At 42.3% G+C, this 26,425-nt stretch overlaps 5 long non-coding RNA genes and 1 pseudogene across 5 annotated transcripts; all 6 read right to left on the bottom strand.

The window, feature by feature from the left end:
- Positions 1–302: 302 nt before the first annotated feature.
- Positions 303–4,019, bottom strand: LOC147871976 (uncharacterized). Its single transcript, XR_015538123.1, has 3 exons — positions 3,359–4,019; positions 2,374–2,583; positions 303–900 (listed from the first exon to the last, which is right to left on the bottom strand). It is a non-coding gene; the product is annotated as an uncharacterized LOC147871976 (long non-coding RNA).
- A 707-nt stretch (positions 4,020–4,726) lies between these two features.
- On the bottom strand, positions 4,727–8,438 carry LOC147871975 (uncharacterized). Its single transcript, XR_015538119.1, has 3 exons — positions 7,783–8,438; positions 6,798–7,007; positions 4,727–5,324 (listed from the first exon to the last, which is right to left on the bottom strand). It is a non-coding gene; the product is annotated as an uncharacterized LOC147871975 (long non-coding RNA).
- A 712-nt stretch (positions 8,439–9,150) lies between these two features.
- Positions 9,151–12,870, bottom strand: LOC147871974 (uncharacterized). Its single transcript, XR_015538118.1, has 3 exons — positions 12,215–12,870; positions 11,230–11,439; positions 9,151–9,748 (listed from the first exon to the last, which is right to left on the bottom strand). It is a non-coding gene; the product is annotated as an uncharacterized LOC147871974 (long non-coding RNA).
- Positions 12,871–13,582: 712 nt separating this feature from the next.
- LOC147871973 (uncharacterized) lies at positions 13,583–17,306 on the bottom strand. Its single transcript, XR_015538122.1, has 3 exons — positions 16,651–17,306; positions 15,666–15,875; positions 13,583–14,180 (listed from the first exon to the last, which is right to left on the bottom strand). It is a non-coding gene; the product is annotated as an uncharacterized LOC147871973 (long non-coding RNA).
- A 712-nt stretch (positions 17,307–18,018) lies between these two features.
- LOC147871972 (uncharacterized) lies at positions 18,019–21,742 on the bottom strand. Its single transcript, XR_015538128.1, has 3 exons — positions 21,087–21,742; positions 20,102–20,311; positions 18,019–18,616 (listed from the first exon to the last, which is right to left on the bottom strand). It is a non-coding gene; the product is annotated as an uncharacterized LOC147871972 (long non-coding RNA).
- Positions 21,743–25,924: 4,182 nt separating this feature from the next.
- On the bottom strand, positions 25,925–26,037 carry LOC147871971 (U5 spliceosomal RNA; annotated as a pseudogene).
- Between the last annotated feature and the right edge of the window lie 388 nt (positions 26,038–26,425).

Raw genomic sequence — 26,425 nt, 5'->3', positions numbered from 1 at the left:
TTTCGGTTTTGGACTTCGGGCTTTGGGTTCTGGGATTTCGGCTCTCGGCTTTTGGCTATTGCCTGTCGGCTTTGGGCTTTAGGCATTCTGCACTCCACTTTCAGCCTACGGCCTACCGGCTTCCGGCTTCGGGCCTCCAGCTTCCAGCGACAGGCTTCCGGCCTCCGGCCTCGGGCCTACGTCTTTAGGTTTCGGCCTACGGCCTACCGCCTTTGGGCTTTGGTCTTTGGAATTGGACTTTGGAATTTTATAAGAGATTCAACACAACTAGTTCCACCCCACCCCCCCACAAAAGACAGAAATGCATACAGAATCAGCACTCTTATTCTGCAGTTGATTGTACACCTACCGACAAATGAGAACACCAGATAATTCCGTAACCCACTTACAACCCAAGAGGCACACTGTTCCCACACAGAAACTTACAGCAATGATTCTTGCATTAAGGCATTTGAAGAGACTAAATATTTGCCATTATGAACTCAAAATCATTTTAGCATTCAAACATTAACTAAACCGAAGCACGACCTCACTACCAACCGAGACAAATATTCCCAATGCCAGTCTTCTTTCACATCTCTAAGAACGTGGCCACAAAGAATTATAGTGCCGACCCAAATGAACTACGTGATGCGCGGAAAGAACAGACCAGAGACATCACAGAACAAACTAGAAACCGAAACTCCCACATGGAAACATCCTCGCTACCAACTCGCTGCACATGAACTACATACGCCAGTCATGGCAGTAAGTTTCCTGTTCTGAAATCAACTCAGTCTGCCAACTGTTGCCGCACATACTCCAATGCTTCTCTGGCAAGCAGTACGCAGGTCAGGTGACACACAGCACGCCGCCCAGTAGAATCTGGAGGAACATTCTATTTCTTGTAATCCGCTACCCCTAGAAAGACAAAATACATTCACATTATACAAATCAAGATTCCTCCGTACATGCATCACACTCCTCTAAGAACAAAAAGTTTTACTTCTTCACACAGTTAACATTTCTACCTCAGCCAATGGACACACTCCTTCCACTTTCACAAGGCAAATTTTGTCATGATCACTACAAACAAACGGATACACAACTTACCAATTCAAATATGGGTATTGACACTCAAACAACAAGCTCCCTCTCTCACAGGCTCATACAAGAGCTCCTGACGTGTGCATGCCGCCCTAGGGAATGATTTCCCCTTCAATACTCTTTCACAAATTTTTGTACATAAACTGCATGTTTAATAACCTCTGCCTGTGTGACACAAACACAAATAAAATTCCAAGCAGAATACAACGTAATTTTATTATGTTCTACATAACTGGAGTAACATAACAGCAGTTCAGTTCAAATACTGGAAGGGAATAATGCTTGAAGCTTATAAGGTTAGATAAATAGCCAAACTCTTTCTTGTAGCCATATGAATGTTACTCCCTCATCCTGGCACTTGCTAAATTGAGGGCAAGTGTTTGAAAGATGCTGCTTTGCTTCACAGAAAGTTTATAAGAATAACTCAGAAATCTGACCAGAGTGGCAAGTATACATATACAATAAATCATCTCAAATCCTTAACAAACTCACAATTTAGCTACTGGTCACAACCTGTATGAATATATATAGATATATCATACCTGGAATAAAAACTTTCACTACAAAGTTATGAGAATAAAGTATAAAAATAATTTTTCACTTCTGGTGACTTTAAAGTTACTTGTCTTGCCGAAAGCTACCACAAACAATGTCTCAACTCCCTGCTAACATCCTTTAATCTCAAAATTACTCCAGTACTGCTACTGATAATGCCTTTATAGACAGTTCCAGGAAAGATCATATTTCTACTGAACCAGAAAAAAAATGTGCTCTCTGAGCATTACGCTCAACTTGTAATTATATATATATAAAAAAAATAGAACCGATATCTAATTATCATAATTACAGGAAACGATTCGGTCTTATAAATACAGACACTATTAAAGAATTTACGACACACGTAAATAACGAAAACTGGGAGTCAGATTCAAAATTCAGCACAATCCCAAATATCTTCTTAAAATATTTTCAAGCAAGTTTCCCCATCAGAACAGAGAAAAACATGTTTGAAAATAATGAATGTCTACTTATAGACAAATTACATTACAAACGGCATTCTCTAAAATATTTTAAAAAGACATGTATAAACTTAATCTCAAACAACGTCCTTGCAGGTGAACAATTTGGTGATAGAAAAAATCTCTCAACTGATAAAGCGGTTCAATTTTACACATAAAATCTTAAATGCACTAAATAATAAAGTGCATGTTGGTGGAATATTTAGTCATCTTGCCAAAGAATTCGATTGTGTAAATCATCTGATAAACATATTTCTCGTATACTTACACAACGCATGTCAAGTTGAGACAGAGATCAATCTCTCGCAGACATGAGGTCCTTCATGATAACAGCCGATTTCCTGTTGTCATATCAGAGAGCCAGCAAAGTGTTTCTGCACATACTCCACTCTTTTCCTGGCAACCAGTAGTCAGGTCAGGTGACGCAGCCTTCAACCTCAGTAAAGTCCCATGGATCAATCAAGCTGCTTCTCCGCAGCTATCACCAGAAAAAAAATGCTATCACATTCAACATATCAAGTTCGCCCCACCCCAAAAAAGACAGAAACAACACTCTTATTACACAGTTGATCGAACACCTACTTGCAGTCTGGGGAGCACACCATTGCTAAACACGTATTACTTGACGCTGCAAGACGAACATACTGATATTCCTGTACATCGCACATTAGTGACGAGGAATCTTTCTCCAAAGGCTACGAATGTCTATCCTCATTCTGTTTCCTATGCCTATTGACAATGGAGCTTCAAATCTGTACTATTTTTATTGTGGCATTTGAGCACTTTGTTTTACACCAGTCTGTATTATTGCATTGTTGTACTGTTCCCTCTTATGAACACACAGTTATGTGGATCTAACTACGAGCTGCATTTTGTGGGCCAATTAATATGCTGTGTCTTGGAGAAATATTGGTCCCCAACATCCTATTTTGTGTCAGGTGGATAGCAACAAGGTGTTACAGGCCATTTAACAGCAGCCACTACTGTCACTAAAAACTCTGCAACTACTTCCCACACACACATCAGATGAGCCCCATTCAACTTCTGTTGCCACATATTTTACTTTCACTGTGCTTTAAAGCCTTTCTCCTTTCCACAAATATGGTGACATTCGAAATCTCAGCACCAGCAAATACAACATCAAAGTTACAAGCGGCACTGTAATGATAAATGGTGCCACATATTTTCTTGGACAGACTTAACTCTATTACATGACAAGCTCATCTAATACATCATACAGCTCATGTACTTACACAAAGCCCTTCATGATCACAGCAAATTTCCTGTAGTGGTACGAAATCAGCCGCACATACACAGAAGAAGGCAATGGCAAACCACTTCTGGATCATCTGCCGAGAGGTCGGTGAAGTTTGGTGGCCTGTGACGAAGTATGTGTGGCTTGTCAGCAGAGATATGTGGCCTACGATTCAAGGAAGCGTGACTTGTCAGTCGCCGGGCGTTGCTTTTCAGGACGCAGCATAAAACAACCAACCTATGCCACTCGTCAGGTAGCCAGCCACTGAAGCAGCCTAACCCGACTTACCTAAGACCGCGAGCAAGAAGCCTCCATAACAGAGCAGACCGCTGCAGACGAAGGATAGCCAAACGTAAGTCTCGAACTGAGCACGTAACCAGCGACGGACGTAGCCTACTCCAACCAATCTATGCACTTAAGCGTGTATGCTGCTTAGAACGCAGCCAACTATCAGAAAATTAAACACGCTACGATGTAGCTCGCTTGCCTCAAAAAAATTACAGATACCCTTAACCTACTTCACATGCAGCCTTAACCAACATACGACTCCCAGCTACTTGATGCCGACTGGGCTAGAGAACCTATTCACGTCAGCCGGTCGCCTACATTGGACGCACACTAAACTAACCAACCTATGCCACTTACGACTTTCGGTTTTGGACTTCGGGCTTTGGGTTCTGGGATTTCGGCTCTCGGCTTTTGGCTATTGCCTGTCGGCTTTGGGCTTTAGGCATTCTGCACTCCACTTTCAGCCTACGGCCTACCGGCTTCCGGCTTCGGGCCTCCAGCTTCCAGCGACAGGCTTCCGGCCTCCGGCCTCGGGCCTACGTCTTTAGGTTTCGGCCTACGGCCTACCGCCTTTGGGCTTTGGTCTTTGGAATTGGACTTTGGAATTTGATAAGAGATTCAACACATCTAGATACCCTTAACCTACTTCACATGCAGCCTTGACCAACATACGACTCCCAGCTGCTTGAAGCAGCCTCGGCTAAAGCACCTAATCACGTCAGCCGGTCGCCTACATTGGACGCACACTAAACTAACCAACCTATGCCACTTACGACTTTCGGTTTTGGACTTCGGGCTTTGGGTTCTGGGATTTCGGCTCTCGGCTTTTGGCTATTGCCTGTCGGCTTTGGGCTTTAGGCATTCTGCACTCCACTTTCAGCCTACGGCCTACCGGCTTCCGGCTTCGGGCCTCCAGCTTCCAGCGACAGGCTTCCGGCCTCCGGCCTCGGGCCTACGTCTTTAGGTTTCGGCCTACGGCCTACCGCCTTTGGGCTTTGGTCTTTGGAATTGGACTTTGGAATTTTATAAGAGATTCAACACAACTAGTTCCACCCCACCCCCCCACAAAAGACAGAAATGCATACAGAATCAGCACTCTTATTCTGCAGTTGATTGTACACCTACCGACAAATGAGAACACCAGATAATTCCGTAACCCACTTACAACCCAAGAGGCACACTGTTCCCACACAGAAACTTACAGCAATGATTCTTGCATTAAGGCATTTGAAGAGACTAAATATTTGCCATTATGAACTCAAAATCATTTTAGCATTCAAACATTAACTAAACCGAAGCACGACCTCACTACCAACCGAGACAAATATTCCCAATGCCAGTCTTCTTTCACATCTCTAAGAACGTGGCCACAAAGAATTATAGTGCCGACCCAAATGAACTACGTGATGCGCGGAAAGAACAGACCAGAGACATCACAGAACAAACTAGAAACCGAAACTCCCACATGGAAACATCCTCGCTACCAACTCGCTGCACATGAACTACATACGCCAGTCATGGCAGTAAGTTTCCTGTTCTGAAATCAACTCAGTCTGCCAACTGTTGCCGCACATACTCCAATGCTTCTCTGGCAAGCAGTACGCAGGTCAGGTGACACACAGCACGCCGCCCAGTAGAATCTGGAGGAACATTCTATTTCTTGTAATCCGCTACCCCTAGAAAGACAAAATACATTCACATTATACAAATCAAGATTCCTCCGTACATGCATCACACTCCTCTAAGAACAAAAAGTTTTACTTCTTCACACAGTTAACATTTCTACCTCAGCCAATGGACACACTCCTTCCACTTTCACAAGGCAAATTTTGTCATGATCACTACAAACAAACGGATACACAACTTACCAATTCAAATATGGGTATTGACACTCAAACAACAAGCTCCCTCTCTCACAGGCTCATACAAGAGCTCCTGACGTGTGCATGCCGCCCTAGGGAATGATTTCCCCTTCAATACTCTTTCACAAATTTTTGTACATAAACTGCATGTTTAATAACCTCTGCCTGTGTGACACAAACACAAATAAAATTCCAAGCAGAATACAACGTAATTTTATTATGTTCTACATAACTGGAGTAACATAACAGCAGTTCAGTTCAAATACTGGAAGGGAATAATGCTTGAAGCTTATAAGGTTAGATAAATAGCCAAACTCTTTCTTGTAGCCATATGAATGTTACTCCCTCATCCTGGCACTTGCTAAATTGAGGGCAAGTGTTTGAAAGATGCTGCTTTGCTTCACAGAAAGTTTATAAGAATAACTCAGAAATCTGACCAGAGTGGCAAGTATACATATACAATAAATCATCTCAAATCCTTAACAAACTCACAATTTAGCTACTGGTCACAACCTGTATGAATATATATAGATATATCATACCTGGAATAAAAACTTTCACTACAAAGTTATGAGAATAAAGTATAAAAATAATTTTTCACTTCTGGTGACTTTAAAGTTACTTGTCTTGCCGAAAGCTACCACAAACAATGTCTCAACTCCCTGCTAACATCCTTTAATCTCAAAATTACTCCAGTACTGCTACTGATAATGCCTTTATAGACAGTTCCAGGAAAGATCATATTTCTACTGAACCAGAAAAAAAATGTGCTCTCTGAGCATTACGCTCAACTTGTAATTATATATATATAAAAAAAATAGAACCGATATCTAATTATCATAATTACAGGAAACGATTCGGTCTTATAAATACAGACACTATTAAAGAATTTACGACACACGTAAATAACGAAAACTGGGAGTCAGATTCAAAATTCAGCACAATCCCAAATATCTTCTTAAAATATTTTCAAGCAAGTTTCCCCATCAGAACAGAGAAAAACATGTTTGAAAATAATGAATGTCTACTTATAGACAAATTACATTACAAACGGCATTCTCTAAAATATTTTAAAAAGACATGTATAAACTTAATCTCAAACAACGTCCTTGCAGGTGAACAATTTGGTGATAGAAAAAATCTCTCAACTGATAAAGCGGTTCAATTTTACACATAAAATCTTAAATGCACTAAATAATAAAGTGCATGTTGGTGGAATATTTAGTCATCTTGCCAAAGAATTCGATTGTGTAAATCATCTGATAAACATATTTCTCGTATACTTACACAACGCATGTCAAGTTGAGACAGAGATCAATCTCTCGCAGACATGAGGTCCTTCATGATAACAGCCGATTTCCTGTTGTCATATCAGAGAGCCAGCAAAGTGTTTCTGCACATACTCCACTCTTTTCCTGGCAACCAGTAGTCAGGTCAGGTGACGCAGCCTTCAACCTCAGTAAAGTCCCATGGATCAATCAAGCTGCTTCTCCGCAGCTATCACCAGAAAAAAAATGCTATCACATTCAACATATCAAGTTCGCCCCACCCCAAAAAAGACAGAAACAACACTCTTATTACACAGTTGATCGAACACCTACTTGCAGTCTGGGGAGCACACCATTGCTAAACACGTATTACTTGACGCTGCAAGACGAACATACTGATATTCCTGTACATCGCACATTAGTGACGAGGAATCTTTCTCCAAAGGCTACGAATGTCTATCCTCATTCTGTTTCCTATGCCTATTGACAATGGAGCTTCAAATCTGTACTATTTTTATTGTGGCATTTGAGCACTTTGTTTTACACCAGTCTGTATTATTGCATTGTTGTACTGTTCCCTCTTATGAACACACAGTTATGTGGATCTAACTACGAGCTGCATTTTGTGGGCCAATTAATATGCTGTGTCTTGGAGAAATATTGGTCCCCAACATCCTATTTTGTGTCAGGTGGATAGCAACAAGGTGTTACAGGCCATTTAACAGCAGCCACTACTGTCACTAAAAACTCTGCAACTACTTCCCACACACACATCAGATGAGCCCCATTCAACTTCTGTTGCCACATATTTTACTTTCACTGTGCTTTAAAGCCTTTCTCCTTTCCACAAATATGGTGACATTCGAAATCTCAGCACCAGCAAATACAACATCAAAGTTACAAGCGGCACTGTAATGATAAATGGTGCCACATATTTTCTTGGACAGACTTAACTCTATTACATGACAAGCTCATCTAATACATCATACAGCTCATGTACTTACACAAAGCCCTTCATGATCACAGCAAATTTCCTGTAGTGGTACGAAATCAGCCGCACATACACAGAAGAAGGCAATGGCAAACCACTTCTGGATCATCTGCCAAGAGGTCGGTGAAGTTTGGTGGCCTGTGACGAAGTATGTGTGGCTTGTCAGCAGAGATATGTGGCCTACGATTCAAGGAAGCGTGACTTGTCAGTCGCCGGGCGTTGCTTTTCAGGACGCAGCATAAAACAACCAACCTATGCCACTCGTCAGGTAGCCAGCCACTGAAGCAGCCTAACCCGACTTACCTAAGACCGCGAGCAAGAAGCCTCCATAACAGAGCAGACCGCTGCAGACGAAGGATAGCCAAACGTAAGTCTCGAACTGAGCACGTAACCAGCGACGGACGTAGCCTACTCCAACCAATCTATGCACTTAAGCGTGTATGCTGCTTAGAACGCAGCCAACTATCAGAAAATTAAACACGCTACGATGTAGCTCGCTTGCCTCAAAAAAATTACAGATACCCTTAACCTACTTCACATGCAGCCTTAACCAACATACGACTCCCAGCTACTTGATGCCGACTGGGCTAGAGAACCTATTCACGTCAGCCGGTCGCCTACATTGGACGCACACTAAACTAACCAACCTATGCCACTTACGACTTTCGGTTTTGGACTTCGGGCTTTGGGTTCTGGGATTTCGGCTCTCGGCTTTTGGCTATTGCCTGTCGGCTTTGGGCTTTAGGCATTCTGCACTCCACTTTCAGCCTACGGCCTACCGGCTTCCGGCTTCGGGCCTCCAGCTTCCAGCGACAGGCTTCCGGCCTCCGGCCTCGGGCCTACGTCTTTAGGTTTCGGCCTACGGCCTACCGCCTTTGGGCTTTGGTCTTTGGAATTGGACTTTGGAATTTGATAAGAGATTCAACACATCTAGATACCCTTAACCTACTTCACATGCAGCCTTGACCAACATACGACTCCCAGCTGCTTGAAGCAGCCTCGGCTAAAGCACCTAATCACGTCAGCCGGTCGCCTACATTGGACGCACACTAAACTAACCAACCTATGCCACTTACGACTTTCGGTTTTGGACTTCGGGCTTTGGGTTCTGGGATTTCGGCTCTCGGCTTTTGGCTATTGCCTGTCGGCTTTGGGCTTTAGGCATTCTGCACTCCACTTTCAGCCTACGGCCTACCGGCTTCCGGCTTCGGGCCTCCAGCTTCCAGCGACAGGCTTCCGGCCTCCGGCCTCGGGCCTACGTCTTTAGGTTTCGGCCTACGGCCTACCGCCTTTGGGCTTTGGTCTTTGGAATTGGACTTTGGAATTTTATAAGAGATTCAACACAACTAGTTCCACCCCACCCCCCCACAAAAGACAGAAATGCATACAGAATCAGCACTCTTATTCTGCAGTTGATTGTACACCTACCGACAAATGAGAACACCAGATAATTCCGTAACCCACTTACAACCCAAGAGGCACACTGTTCCCACACAGAAACTTACAGCAATGATTCTTGCATTAAGGCATTTGAAGAGACTAAATATTTGCCATTATGAACTCAAAATCATTTTAGCATTCAAACATTAACTAAACCGAAGCACGACCTCACTACCAACCGAGACAAATATTCCCAATGCCAGTCTTCTTTCACATCTCTAAGAACGTGGCCACAAAGAATTATAGTGCCGACCCAAATGAACTACGTGATGCGCGGAAAGAACAGACCAGAGACATCACAGAACAAACTAGAAACCGAAACTCCCACATGGAAACATCCTCGCTACCAACTCGCTGCACATGAACTACATACGCCAGTCATGGCAGTAAGTTTCCTGTTCTGAAATCAACTCAGTCTGCCAACTGTTGCCGCACATACTCCAATGCTTCTCTGGCAAGCAGTACGCAGGTCAGGTGACACACAGCACGCCGCCCAGTAGAATCTGGAGGAACATTCTATTTCTTGTAATCCGCTACCCCTAGAAAGACAAAATACATTCACATTATACAAATCAAGATTCCTCCGTACATGCATCACACTCCTCTAAGAACAAAAAGTTTTACTTCTTCACACAGTTAACATTTCTACCTCAGCCAATGGACACACTCCTTCCACTTTCACAAGGCAAATTTTGTCATGATCACTACAAACAAACGGATACACAACTTACCAATTCAAATATGGGTATTGACACTCAAACAACAAGCTCCCTCTCTCACAGGCTCATACAAGAGCTCCTGACGTGTGCATGCCGCCCTAGGGAATGATTTCCCCTTCAATACTCTTTCACAAATTTTTGTACATAAACTGCATGTTTAATAACCTCTGCCTGTGTGACACAAACACAAATAAAATTCCAAGCAGAATACAACGTAATTTTATTATGTTCTACATAACTGGAGTAACATAACAGCAGTTCAGTTCAAATACTGGAAGGGAATAATGCTTGAAGCTTATAAGGTTAGATAAATAGCCAAACTCTTTCTTGTAGCCATATGAATGTTACTCCCTCATCCTGGCACTTGCTAAATTGAGGGCAAGTGTTTGAAAGATGCTGCTTTGCTTCACAGAAAGTTTATAAGAATAACTCAGAAATCTGACCAGAGTGGCAAGTATACATATACAATAAATCATCTCAAATCCTTAACAAACTCACAATTTAGCTACTGGTCACAACCTGTATGAATATATATAGATATATCATACCTGGAATAAAAACTTTCACTACAAAGTTATGAGAATAAAGTATAAAAATAATTTTTCACTTCTGGTGACTTTAAAGTTACTTGTCTTGCCGAAAGCTACCACAAACAATGTCTCAACTCCCTGCTAACATCCTTTAATCTCAAAATTACTCCAGTACTGCTACTGATAATGCCTTTATAGACAGTTCCAGGAAAGATCATATTTCTACTGAACCAGAAAAAAAATGTGCTCTCTGAGCATTACGCTCAACTTGTAATTATATATATATATATATATAAAAAAAATAGAACCGATATCTAATTATCATAATTACAGGAAACGATTCGGTCTTATAAATACAGACACTATTAAAGAATTTACGACACACGTAAATAACGAAAACTGGGAGTCAGATTCAAAATTCAGCACAATCCCAAATATCTTCTTAAAATATTTTCAAGCAAGTTTCCCCATCAGAACAGAGAAAAACATGTTTGAAAATAATGAATGTCTACTTATAGACAAATTACATTACAAACGGCATTCTCTAAAATATTTTAAAAAGACATGTATAAACTTAATCTCAAACAACGTCCTTGCAGGTGAACAATTTGGTGATAGAAAAAATCTCTCAACTGATAAAGCGGTTCAATTTTACACATAAAATCTTAAATGCACTAAATAATAAAGTGCATGTTGGTGGAATATTTAGTCATCTTGCCAAAGAATTCGATTGTGTAAATCATCTGATAAACATATTTCTCGTATACTTACACAACGCATGTCAAGTTGAGACAGAGATCAATCTCTCGCAGACATGAGGTCCTTCATGATAACAGCCGATTTCCTGTTGTCATATCAGAGAGCCAGCAAAGTGTTTCTGCACATACTCCACTCTTTTCCTGGCAACCAGTAGTCAGGTCAGGTGACGCAGCCTTCAACCTCAGTAAAGTCCCATGGATCAATCAAGCTGCTTCTCCGCAGCTATCACCAGAAAAAAAATGCTATCACATTCAACATATCAAGTTCGCCCCACCCCAAAAAAGACAGAAACAACACTCTTATTACACAGTTGATCGAACACCTACTTGCAGTCTGGGGAGCACACCATTGCTAAACACGTATTACTTGACGCTGCAAGACGAACATACTGATATTCCTGTACATCGCACATTAGTGACGAGGAATCTTTCTCCAAAGGCTACGAATGTCTATCCTCATTCTGTTTCCTATGCCTATTGACAATGGAGCTTCAAATCTGTACTATTTTTATTGTGGCATTTGAGCACTTTGTTTTACACCAGTCTGTATTATTGCATTGTTGTACTGTTCCCTCTTATGAACACACAGTTATGTGGATCTAACTACGAGCTGCATTTTGTGGGCCAATTAATATGCTGTGTCTTGGAGAAATATTGGTCCCCAACATCCTATTTTGTGTCAGGTGGATAGCAACAAGGTGTTACAGGCCATTTAACAGCAGCCACTACTGTCACTAAAAACTCTGCAACTACTTCCCACACACACATCAGATGAGCCCCATTCAACTTCTGTTGCCACATATTTTACTTTCACTGTGCTTTAAAGCCTTTCTCCTTTCCACAAATATGGTGACATTCGAAATCTCAGCACCAGCAAATACAACATCAAAGTTACAAGCGGCACTGTAATGATAAATGGTGCCACATATTTTCTTGGACAGACTTAACTCTATTACATGACAAGCTCATCTAATACATCATACAGCTCATGTACTTACACAAAGCCCTTCATGATCACAGCAAATTTCCTGTAGTGGTACGAAATCAGCCGCACATACACAGAAGAAGGCAATGGCAAACCACTTCTGGATCATCTGCCAAGAGGTCGGTGAAGTTTGGTGGCCTGTGACGAAGTATGTGTGGCTTGTCAGCAGAGATATGTGGCCTACGATTCAAGGAAGCGTGACTTGTCAGTCGCCGGGCGTTGCTTTTCAGGACGCAGCATAAAACAACCAACCTATGCCACTCGTCAGGTAGCCAGCCACTGAAGCAGCCTAACCCGACTTACCTAAGACCGCGAGCAAGAAGCCTCCATAACAGAGCAGACCGCTGCAGACGAAGGATAGCCAAACGTAAGTCTCGAACTGAGCACGTAACCAGCGACGGACGTAGCCTACTCCAACCAATCTATGCACTTAAGCGTGTATGCTGCTTAGAACGCAGCCAACTATCAGAAAATTAAACACGCTACGATGTAGCTCGCTTGCCTCAAAAAAATTACAGATACCCTTAACCTACTTCACATGCAGCCTTAACCAACATACGACTCCCAGCTACTTGATGCCGACTGGGCTAGAGAACCTATTCACGTCAGCCGGTCGCCTACATTGGACGCACACTAAACTAACCAACCTATGCCACTTACGACTTTCGGTTTTGGACTTCGGGCTTTGGGTTCTGGGATTTCGGCTCTCGGCTTTTGGCTATTGCCTGTCGGCTTTGGGCTTTAGGCATTCTGCACTCCACTTTCAGCCTACGGCCTACCGGCTTCCGGCTTCGGGCCTCCAGCTTCCAGCGACAGGCTTCCGGCCTCCGGCCTCGGGCCTACGTCTTTAGGTTTCGGCCTACGGCCTACCGCCTTTGGGCTTTGGTCTTTGGAATTGGACTTTGGAATTTGATAAGAGATTCAACACATCTAGATACCCTTAACCTACTTCACATGCAGCCTTGACCAACATACGACTCCCAGCTGCTTGAAGCAGCCTCGGCTAAAGCACCTAATCACGTCAGCCGGTCGCCTACATTGGACGCACACTAAACTAACCAACCTATGCCACTTACGACTTTCGGTTTTGGACTTCGGGCTTTGGGTTCTGGGATTTCGGCTCTCGGCTTTTGGCTATTGCCTGTCGGCTTTGGGCTTTAGGCATTCTGCACTCCACTTTCAGCCTACGGCCTACCGGCTTCCGGCTTCGGGCCTCCAGCTTCCAGCGACAGGCTTCCGGCCTCCGGCCTCGGGCCTACGTCTTTAGGTTTCGGCCTACGGCCTACCGCCTTTGGGCTTTGGTCTTTGGAATTGGACTTTGGAATTTTATAAGAGATTCAACACAACTAGTTCCACCCCACCCCCCCACAAAAGACAGAAATGCATACAGAATCAGCACTCTTATTCTGCAGTTGATTGTACACCTACCGACAAATGAGAACACCAGATAATTCCGTAACCCACTTACAACCCAAGAGGCACACTGTTCCCACACAGAAACTTACAGCAATGATTCTTGCATTAAGGCATTTGAAGAGACTAAATATTTGCCATTATGAACTCAAAATCATTTTAGCATTCAAACATTAACTAAACCGAAGCACGACCTCACTACCAACCGAGACAAATATTCCCAATGCCAGTCTTCTTTCACATCTCTAAGAACGTGGCCACAAAGAATTATAGTGCCGACCCAAATGAACTACGTGATGCGCGGAAAGAACAGACCAGAGACATCACAGAACAAACTAGAAACCGAAACTCCCACATGGAAACATCCTCGCTACCAACTCGCTGCACATGAACTACATACGCCAGTCATGGCAGTAAGTTTCCTGTTCTGAAATCAACTCAGTCTGCCAACTGTTGCCGCACATACTCCAATGCTTCTCTGGCAAGCAGTACGCAGGTCAGGTGACACACAGCACGCCGCCCAGTAGAATCTGGAGGAACATTCTATTTCTTGTAATCCGCTACCCCTAGAAAGACAAAATACATTCACATTATACAAATCAAGATTCCTCCGTACATGCATCACACTCCTCTAAGAACAAAAAGTTTTACTTCTTCACACAGTTAACATTTCTACCTCAGCCAATGGACACACTCCTTCCACTTTCACAAGGCAAATTTTGTCATGATCACTACAAACAAACGGATACACAACTTACCAATTCAAATATGGGTATTGACACTCAAACAACAAGCTCCCTCTCTCACAGGCTCATACAAGAGCTCCTGACGTGTGCATGCCGCCCTAGGGAATGATTTCCCCTTCAATACTCTTTCACAAATTTTTGTACATAAACTGCATGTTTAATAACCTCTGCCTGTGTGACACAAACACAAATAAAATTCCAAGCAGAATACAACGTAATTTTATTATGTTCTACATAACTGGAGTAACATAACAGCAGTTCAGTTCAAATACTGGAAGGGAATAATGCTTGAAGCTTATAAGGTTAGATAAATAGCCAAACTCTTTCTTGTAGCCATATGAATGTTACTCCCTCATCCTGGCACTTGCTAAATTGAGGGCAAGTGTTTGAAAGATGCTGCTTTGCTTCACAGAAAGTTTATAAGAATAACTCAGAAATCTGACCAGAGTGGCAAGTATACATATACAATAAATCATCTCAAATCCTTAACAAACTCACAATTTAGCTACTGGTCACAACCTGTATGAATATATATAGATATATCATACCTGGAATAAAAACTTTCACTACAAAGTTATGAGAATAAAGTATAAAAATAATTTTTCACTTCTGGTGACTTTAAAGTTACTTGTCTTGCCGAAAGCTACCACAAACAATGTCTCAACTCCCTGCTAACATCCTTTAATCTCAAAATTACTCCAGTACTGCTACTGATAATGCCTTTATAGACAGTTCCAGGAAAGATCATATTTCTACTGAACCAGAAAAAAAATGTGCTCTCTGAGCATTACGCTCAACTTGTAATTATATATATATATATATATATATAAAAAAAATAGAACCGATATCTAATTATCATAATTACAGGAAACGATTCGGTCTTATAAATACAGACACTATTAAAGAATTTACGACACACGTAAATAACGAAAACTGGGAGTCAGATTCAAAATTCAGCACAATCCCAAATATCTTCTTAAAATATTTTCAAGCAAGTTTCCCCATCAGAACAGAGAAAGACATGTTTGAAAATAATGAATGTCTACTTATAGACAAATTACATTACAAACGGCATTCTCTAAAATATTTTAAAAAGACATGTATAAACTTAATCTCAAACAACGTCCTTGCAGGTGAACAATTTGGTGATAGAAAAAATCTCTCAACTGATAAAGCGGTTCAATTTTACACATAAAATCTTAAATGCACTAAATAATAAAGTGCATGTTGGTGGAATATTTAGTCATCTTGCCAAAGAATTCGATTGTGTAAATCATCTGATAAACATATTTCTCGTATACTTACACAACGCATGTCAAGTTGAGACAGAGATCAATCTCTCGCAGACATGAGGTCCTTCATGATAACAGCCGATTTCCTGTTGTCATATCAGAGAGCCAGCAAAGTGTTTCTGCACATACTCCACTCTTTTCCTGGCAACCAGTAGTCAGGTCAGGTGACGCAGCCTTCAACCTCAGTAAAGTCCCATGGATCAATCAAGCTGCTTCTCCGCAGCTATCACCAGAAAAAAAATGCTATCACATTCAACATATCAAGTTCGCCCCACCCCAAAAAAGACAGAAACAACACTCTTATTACACAGTTGATCGAACACCTACTTGCAGTCTGGGGAGCACACCATTGCTAAACACGTATTACTTGACGCTGCAAGACGAACATACTGATATTCCTGTACATCGCACATTAGTGACGAGGAATCTTTCTCCAAAGGCTACGAATGTCTATCCTCATTCTGTTTCCTATGCCTATTGACAATGGAGCTTCAAATCTGTACTATTTTTATTGTGGCATTTGAGCACTTTGTTTTACACCAGTCTGTATTATTGCATTGTTGTACTGTTCCCTCTTATGAACACACAGTTATGTGGATCTAACTACGAGCTGCATTTTGTGGGCCAATTAATATGCTGTGTCTTGGAGAAATATTGGTCCCCAACATCCTATTTTGTGTCAGGTGGATAGCAACAAGGTGTTACAGGCCATTTAACAGCAGCCACTACTGTCACTAAAAACTCTGCAACTACTTCCCACACACACATCAGATGAGCCCCATTCAACTTCTGTTGCCACATATTTTACTTTCACTGTGCTTTAAAGCCTTTCTCCTTTCCACAAATATGGTGACATTCGAAATCTCAGCACCAGCAAATACAACATCAAAGTTACAAGCGGCACTGTAATGATAAATGGTGCCACATATTTTCTTGGACAGACTTAACTCTATTACATGACAAGCTCATCTAATACATCATACAGCTCATGTACTTACACAAAGCCCTTCATGATCACAGCAAATTTCCTGTAGTGGTACGAAATCAGCCGCACATACACAGAAGAAGGCAATGGCAAACCACTTCTGGATCATCTGCCAAGAGGTCGGTGAAGTTTGGTGGCCTGTGACGAAGTATGTGTGGCTTGTCAGCAGAGATATGTGGCCTACGATTCAAGGAAGCGTGACTTGTCAGTCGCCGGGCGTTGCTTTTCAGGACGCAGCATAAAACAACCAACCTATGCCACTCGTCAGGTAGCCAGCCACTGAAGCAGCCTAACCCGACTTACCTAAGACCGCGAGCAAGAAGCCTCCATAACAGAGCAGACCGCTGCAGACGAAGGATAGCCAAACGTAAGTCTCGAACTGAGCACGTAACCAGCGACGGACGTAGCCTACTCCAACCAATCTATGCACTTAAGCGTGTATGCTGCTTAGAACGCAGCCAACTATCAGAAAATTAAACACGCTACGATGTAGCTCGCTTGCCTCAAAAAAATTACAGATACCCTTAACCTACTTCACATGCAGCCTTAACCAACATACGACTCCCAGCTACTTGATGCCGACTGGGCTAGAGAACCTATTCACGTCAGCCGGTCGCCTACATTGGACGCACACTAAACTAACCAACCTATGCCACTTACGACTTTCGGTTTTGGACTTCGGGCTTTGGGTTCTGGGATTTCGGCTCTCGGCTTTTGGCTATTGCCTGTCGGCTTTGGGCTTTAGGCATTCTGCACTCCACTTTCAGCCTACGGCCTACCGGCTTCCGGCTTCGGGCCTCCAGCTTCCAGCGACAGGCTTCCGGCCTCCGGCCTCGGGCCTACGTCTTTAGGTTTCGGCCTACGGCCTACCGCCTTTGGGCTTTGGTCTTTGGAATTGGACTTTGGAATTTGATAAGAGATTCAACACATCTAGATACCCTTAACCTACTTCACATGCAGCCTTGACCAACATACGACTCCCAGCTGCTTGAAGCAGCCTCGGCTAAAGCACCTAATCACGTCAGCCGGTCGCCTACATTGGACGCACACTAAACTAACCAACCTATGCCACTTACGACTTTCGGTTTTGGACTTCGGGCTTTGGGTTCTGGGATTTCGGCTCTCGGCTTTTGGCTATTGCCTGTCGGCTTTGGGCTTTAGGCATTCTGCACTCCACTTTCAGCCTACGGCCTACCGGCTTCCGGCTTCGGGCCTCCAGCTTCCAGCGACAGGCTTCCGGCCTCCGGCCTCGGGCCTACGTCTTTAGGTTTCGGCCTACGGCCTACCGCCTTTGGGCTTTGGTCTTTGGAATTGGACTTTGGAATTTTATAAGAGATTCAACACAACTAGTTCCACCCCACCCCCCCACAAAAGACAGAAATGCATACAGAATCAGCACTCTTATTCTGCAGTTGATTGTACACCTACCGACAAATGAGAACACCAGATAATTCCGTAACCCACTTACAACCCAAGAGGCACACTGTTCCCACACAGAAACTTACAGCAATGATTCTTGCATTAAGGCATTTGAAGAGACTAAATATTTGCCATTATGAACTCAAAATCATTTTAGCATTCAAACATTAACTAAACCGAAGCACGACCTCACTACCAACCGAGACAAATATTCCCAATGCCAGTCTTCTTTCACATCTCTAAGAACGTGGCCACAAAGAATTATAGTGCCGACCCAAATGAACTACGTGATGCGCGGAAAGAACAGACCAGAGACATCACAGAACAAACTAGAAACCGAAACTCCCACATGGAAACATCCTCGCTACCAACTCGCTGCACATGAACTACATACGCCAGTCATGGCAGTAAGTTTCCTGTTCTGAAATCAACTCAGTCTGCCAACTGTTGCCGCACATACTCCAATGCTTCTCTGGCAAGCAGTACGCAGGTCAGGTGACACACAGCACGCCGCCCAGTAGAATCTGGAGGAACATTCTATTTCTTGTAATCCGCTACCCCTAGAAAGACAAAATACATTCACATTATACAAATCAAGATTCCTCCGTACATGCATCACACTCCTCTAAGAACAAAAAGTTTTACTTCTTCACACAGTTAACATTTCTACCTCAGCCAATGGACACACTCCTTCCACTTTCACAAGGCAAATTTTGTCATGATCACTACAAACAAACGGATACACAACTTACCAATTCAAATATGGGTATTGACACTCAAACAACAAGCTCCCTCTCTCACAGGCTCATACAAGAGCTCCTGACGTGTGCATGCCGCCCTAGGGAATGATTTCCCCTTCAATACTCTTTCACAAATTTTTGTACATAAACTGCATGTTTAATAACCTCTGCCTGTGTGACACAAACACAAATAAAATTCCAAGCAGAATACAACGTAATTTTATTATGTTCTACATAACTGGAGTAACATAACAGCAGTTCAGTTCAAATACTGGAAGGGAATAATGCTTGAAGCTTATAAGGTTAGATAAATAGCCAAACTCTTTCTTGTAGCCATATGAATGTTACTCCCTCATCCTGGCACTTGCTAAATTGAGGGCAAGTGTTTGAAAGATGCTGCTTTGCTTCACAGAAAGTTTATAAGAATAACTCAGAAATCTGACCAGAGTGGCAAGTATACATATACAATAAATCATCTCAAATCCTTAACAAACTCACAATTTAGCTACTGGTCACAACCTGTATGAATATATATAGATATATCATACCTGGAATAAAAACTTTCACTACAAAGTTATGAGAATAAAGTATAAAAATAATTTTTCACTTCTGGTGACTTTAAAGTTACTTGTCTTGCCGAAAGCTACCACAAACAATGTCTCAACTCCCTGCTAACATCCTTTAATCTCAAAATTACTCCAGTACTGCTACTGATAATGCCTTTATAGACAGTTCCAGGAAAGATCATATTTCTACTGAACCAGAAAAAAAATGTGCTCTCTGAGCATTACGCTCAACTTGTAATTATATATATATATATATATATATAAAAAAAATAGAACCGATATCTAATTATCATAATTACAGGAAACGATTCGGTCTTATAAATACAGACACTATTAAAGAATTTACGACACACGTAAATAACGAAAACTGGGAGTCAGATTCAAAATTCAGCACAATCCCAAATATCTTCTTAAAATATTTTCAAGCAAGTTTCCCCATCAGAACAGAGAAAAACATGTTTGAAAATAATGAATGTCTACTTATAGACAAATTACATTACAAACGGCATTCTCTAAAATATTTTAAAAAGACATGTATAAACTTAATCTCAAACAACGTCCTTGCAGGTGAACAATTTGGTGATAGAAAAAATCTCTCAACTGATAAAGCGGTTCAATTTTACACATAAAATCTTAAATGCACTAAATAATAAAGTGCATGTTGGTGGAATATTTAGTCATCTTGCCAAAGAATTCGATTGTGTAAATCATCTGATAAACATATTTCTCGTATACTTACACAACGCATGTCAAGTTGAGACAGAGATCAATCTCTCGCAGACATGAGGTCCTTCATGATAACAGCCGATTTCCTGTTGTCATATCAGAGAGCCAGCAAAGTGTTTCTGCACATACTCCACTCTTTTCCTGGCAACCAGTAGTCAGGTCAGGTGACGCAGCCTTCAACCTCAGTAAAGTCCCATGGATCAATCAAGCTGCTTCTCCGCAGCTATCACCAGAAAAAAAATGCTATCACATTCAACATATCAAGTTCGCCCCACCCCAAAAAAGACAGAAACAACACTCTTATTACACAGTTGATCGAACACCTACTTGCAGTCTGGGGAGCACACCATTGCTAAACACGTATTACTTGACGCTGCAAGACGAACATACTGATATTCCTGTACATCGCACATTAGTGACGAGGAATCTTTCTCCAAAGGCTACGAATGTCTATCCTCATTCTGTTTCCTATGCCTATTGACAATGGAGCTTCAAATCTGTACTATTTTTATTGTGGCATTTGAGCACTTTGTTTTACACCAGTCTGTATTATTGCATTGTTGTACTGTTCCCTCTTATGAACACACAGTTATGTGGATCTAACTACGAGCTGCATTTTGTGGGCCAATTAATATGCTGTGTCTTGGAGAAATATTGGTCCCCAACATCCTATTTTGTGTCAGGTGGATAGCAACAAGGTGTTACAGGCCATTTAACAGCAGCCACTACTGTCACTAAAAACTCTGCAACTACTTCCCACACACACATCAGATGAGCCCCATTCAACTTCTGTTGCCACATATTTTACTTTCACTGTGCTTTAAAGCCTTTCTCCTTTCCACAAATATGGTGACATTCGAAATCTCAGCACCAGCAAATACAACATCAAAGTTACAAGCGACACTGTAATGATAAATGGTGCCACATATTTTCTTGGACAGACTTAACTCTATTACATGACAAGCTCATCTAATACATCATACAGCTCATGTACTTACACAAAGCCCTTCATGATCACAGCAAATTTCCTGTAGTGGTACGAAATCAGCCGCACATACACAGAAGAAGGCAATGGCAAACCACTTCTGGATCATCTGCCAAGAGGTCGGTGAAGTTTGGTGGCCTGTGACGAAGTATGTGTGGCTTGTCAGCAGAGATATGTGGCCTACGATTCAAGGAAGCGTGACTTGTCAGTCGCCGGGCGTTGCTTTTCAGGACGCAGCATAAAACAACCAACCTATGCCACTCGTCAGGTAGCCAGCCACTGAAGCAGCCTAACCCGACTTACCTAAGACCGCGAGCAAGAAGCCTCCATAACAGAGCAGACCGCTGCAGACGAAGGATAGCCAAACGTAAGTCTCGAACTGAGCACGTAACCAGCGACGGACGTAGCCTACTCCAACCAATCTATGCACTTAAGCGTGTATGCTGCTTAGAACGCAGCCAACTATCAGAAAATTAAACACGCTACGATGTAGCTCGCTTGCCTCAAAAAAATTACAGATACCCTTAACCTACTTCACATGCAGCCTTAACCAACATACGACTCCCAGCTACTTGATGCCGACTGGGCTAGAGAACCTATTCACGTCAGCCGGTCGCCTACATTGGACGCACACTAAACTAACCAACCTATGCCACTTACGACTTTCGGTTTTGGACTTCGGGCTTTGGGTTCTGGGATTTCGGCTCTCGGCTTTTGGCTATTGCCTGTCGGCTTTGGGCTTTAGGCATTCTGCACTCCACTTTCAGCCTACGGCCTACCGGCTTCCGGCTTCGGGCCTCCAGCTTCCAGCGACAGGCTTCCGGCCTCCGGCCTCGGGCCTACGTCTTTAGGTTTCGGCCTACGGCCTACCGCCTTTGGGCTTTGGTCTTTGGAATTGGACTTTGGAATTTGATAAGAGATTCAACACATCTAGATACCCTTAACCTACTTCACATGCAGCCTTGACCAACATACGACTCCCAGCTGCTTGAAGCAGCCTCGGCTAAAGCACCTAATCACGTCAGCCGGTCGCCTACATTGGACGCACACTAAACTAACCAACCTATGCCACTTACGACTTTCGGTTTTGGACTTCGGGCTTTGGGTTCTGGGATTTCGGCTCTCGGCTTTTGGCTATTGCCTGTCGGCTTTGGGCTTTAGGCATTCTGCACTCCACTTTCAGCCTACGGCCTACCGGCTTCCGGCTTCGGGCCTCCAGCTTCCAGCGACAGGCTTCCGGCCTCCGGCCTCGGGCCTACGTCTTTAGGTTTCGGCCTACGGCCTACCGCCTTTGGGCTTTGGTCTTTGGAATTGGACTTTGGAATTTTATAAGAGATTCAACACAACTAGTTCCACCCCACCCCCCCACAAAAGACAGAAATGCATACAGAATCAGCACTCTTATTCTGCAGTTGATTGTACACCTACCGACAAATGAGAACACCAGATAATTCCGTAACCCACTTACAACCCAAGAGGCACACTGTTCCCACACAGAAACTTACAGCAATGATTCTTGCATTAAGGCATTTGAAGAGACTAAATATTTGCCATTATGAACTCAAAATCATTTTAGCATTCAAACATTAACTAAACCGAAGCACGACCTCACTACCAACCGAGACAAATATTCCCAATGCCAGTCTTCTTTCACATCTCTAAGAACGTGGCCACAAAGAATTATAGTGCCGACCCAAATGAACTACGTGATGCGCGGAAAGAACAGACCAGAGACATCACAGAACAAACTAGAAACCGAAACTCCCACATGGAAACATCCTCGCTACCAACTCGCTGCACATGAACTACATACGCCAGTCATGGCAGTAAGTTTCCTGTTCTGAAATCAACTCAGTCTGCCAACTGTTGCCGCACATACTCCAATGCTTCTCTGGCAAGCAGTACGCAGGTCAGGTGACACACAGCACGCCGCCCAGTAGAATCTGGAGGAACATTCTATTTCTTGTAATCCGCTACCCCTAGAAAGACAAAATACATTCACATTATACAAATCAAGATTCCTCCGTACATGCATCACACTCCTCTAAGAACAAAAAGTTTTACTTCTTCACACAGTTAACATTTCTACCTCAGCCAATGGACACACTCCTTCCACTTTCACAAGGCAAATTTTGTCATGATCACTACAAACAAACGGATACACAACTTACCAATTCAAATATGGGTATTGACACTCAAACAACAAGCTCCCTCTCTCACAGGCTCATACAAGAGCTCCTGACGTGTGCATGCCGCCCTAGGGAATGATTTCCCCTTCAATACTCTTTCACAAATTTTTGTACATAAACTGCATGTTTAATAACCTCTGCCTGTGTGACACAAACACAAATAAAATTCCAAGCAGAATACAACGTAATTTTATTATGTTCTACATAACTGGAGTAACATAACAGCAGTTCAGTTCAAATACTGGAAGGGAATAATGCTTGAAGCTTATAAGGTTAGATAAATAGCCAAACTCTTTCTTGTAGCCATATGAATGTTACTCCCTCATCCTGGCACTTGCTAAATTGAGGGACATGAATTCATTTGATTCTGCTACATAAATGGCACTAAACCAGAGTCATCACAGCAAAGACAGTAAAATAGTGGAAGCATGTGTGCGCATGAAACAAAATGGCTCTTTCCATTATCTTACACTACTTTTCTTATGCAATAGTTGGCCACCCTGATTCCAGAGTTAATATACACCCTATACATTTTTAAAACCAACAGTAACACCCACGCATCAAGGTCACAGGCACAGGTGATGCAACTACGGCAAACAGACCGGTGGACAAAACAGCCAAGTGCTCAATATAATGCACCAACATCCAGTGAGGTGTTACACAAATATGATTTTGTAAAGAACACGCCTTTTATGCTCAGTTAAAAACCATAATCTTTTTGACACTGATGACCTCTAGAGGTCAAAACCCATTTCGCATTAGCGTCCTTCAAAGTGGAGACAGTTTTGTTTGTATGCAAGGTTTTAAGATTACCTTTCAACCACACGACATGGCTGGCAACCTAAGAAGAATCTTACTTGCAAAGGAAAGCTCCAGGTCATACTGGCACTTACTTGTTACACTCCAGCTGCTACGACTACTTCTGCGCTCACCTTGAAGGCCCCAGGCTGCAACTGTTCCAGTCCTGAAAACAAAAATGTACAAAGTCCTTTGAAGACTAGTTGACTGGATTCCTGACATCACCATCACATTTTCTTCCTATTCCAGACACCAAATTCACCCTGAGCAACTTCTGTGGTAACCACTTTCATCTCTTAATTATTGTTATACACATTTTGGTTAATGTGTTTTTTCAGAAATACAATTATGTGAAAACTGAGCTCCAGAAAATGTTACTAGGAAGTGGAAAATGGCTGAGTGTTAATTGAAAGCACATTATCTTGGACCAACTAAACTCCCACATACAGTATGCACACGCACATAAAGAGGGGGCGAGTGACATGGGGTTTCTTAAGAACACAGGTCAAGTTTATGGTTGAATTTGGGTTGTGATATCATGTGGGCCCGCAAAGTGATGCTGCACTGCTCTTCAGACAAGCACAAACACAGGTGACACAATTTGCCACTCAGCAGACTCTGAAGAATTAAGTAAGCCTCTAGTACAGTGTTCCTAGAATGACAAAAAACATTCACATCCAAAATATCCAGTTTCCTGAATGCATACATACACAAACAATAACAGTAGAGATTCTTGGGCAATGACATTCCAGGCTTTTTACAAAAATAAAGTATGTTACAAACATATTTCCAACTCAGTCCTCAGTTATGAAGATGGCGATATGCGTTCAACCCACGAACAAAGGACAAGTAGCGGCTTTGTCATTACGCGTGAATCGAGTGAAGTTATTTACTTCTCAGAATGGCACGTGTAAAATACCCACAATATTAATGCATAAACGTACTCAATTTCCCTTGCCCAAGTCACATACATTCGAATATGCAGTCAATTTCTAGCGTTCTTCTTCCAATCACCGCCCGCACAACATTCGCAAACAACTCAACACAACACAACCTCAAATTGCAAAAAACGAATATGAACGTACGTTGCAGCGTCTTAAAGGATAACCGAATGACAACAGGAAAACCATAACGATCCACACTGCAATGAATATTCTGATTTAATACCTGGGTCCAAGAGTTACGAAGGGAACTGACCCTCAAAACACAAAGAAACTAAAACAAGGCGGGGTCCTGCGCAAGCGCAAGACATCGTCACTTGCCAGCAGTCACAAGTTTCGTGCAAGCAAGCCGCTCTCTCTCTCTCTCTCTCTAACCGAATTGCTCATGACTGAGCATCCTGACCCCACATGCGTTGCTTCAATAGGCCGTGTTCAATACACTCTCAATAAAGTATCACCACGGTACATAACACAGGAAAGCCGATTTCACTGCACTACACATCACTAGAAAATTATCAGGTCAAGACTTCCGATACACCTGGTGGTTTACTTTCATACTTTTACAGGTTCCCTGTGCTGAAAGAAATATTCTCTGTACATCGGAGAGAAGTAATGATGAACACTTACCCTTTAGACGGGCCGCTGGCACACGCAGCTGGATCTTCCTGCAAGCCAGACAGCTGATCCTGAACAACATGCTTTACTCTCTTTCTTGATGGACCAGGTTCCATTGCTGTGAACATACAACATGTATAAAGAAAATACAAGCAGTTTTCATCTAGGATTTGACATGGGCAATGGAATTTGTAATAGTGAATTGATAAGGACACGGTAGTGTTTGAGAATAATATTACGTTAGATCCCAAAACTGCACAGAAGTCTTCTTTTTTCTGACATTCTCAATACAACAAAGTTAAAAAAATAAATCAGTAATCTAAATGTAGGAATGAAACTGTATGAACCATATGTTCCCCTCAACAGAAATCTTCAGTAAAAGGCAAAAGATTTATGCGAATATCAAGGGAAACCTGAGTTTTTAAATAAGCTAAATAATGTAGAATAAAAAATTAGATAAAACCCCAAGCATTTGGGAAATGTGTGATTATTGACGTTGAAAGAAATACGAGTATAATGAAATAACAGTATGTAACGACGCCATGCTGCAGAATTCCGCCCCAAAACATGTAATGACACACACCCTACCACTTACAATCTGGTACCTTGAAACAGTGGGGTGCTTCCTCAAGTATAAACTTTAACCTTTTGCAGCTGAAACTCGTGCAAATAATATTTAAAAATCAACTTTCTTTTTCTAACAAAAAACAGCCTAATCAACTGGTGAATGCTCTTTAGCAAAATTATCAATGCTGATCAGCCTGCAAACTAGTATACCAATTCATCAATGAAGATGAACATGACAAAAA

This window comes from Zootermopsis nevadensis, unplaced genomic scaffold, assembly GCF_977971745.1.
Source record: "Zootermopsis nevadensis isolate Lab colony 2312 unplaced genomic scaffold, Znev_1.0 Znev_ptg000033l, whole genome shotgun sequence".
In the NCBI taxonomy this organism is placed as follows: Eukaryota; Metazoa; Arthropoda; class Insecta; order Blattodea; family Termopsidae; genus Zootermopsis; species Zootermopsis nevadensis.
The sequence above is the reverse complement of the archived record's forward strand: the minus strand, read 5'-3'. Positions and strand labels throughout refer to the sequence as shown.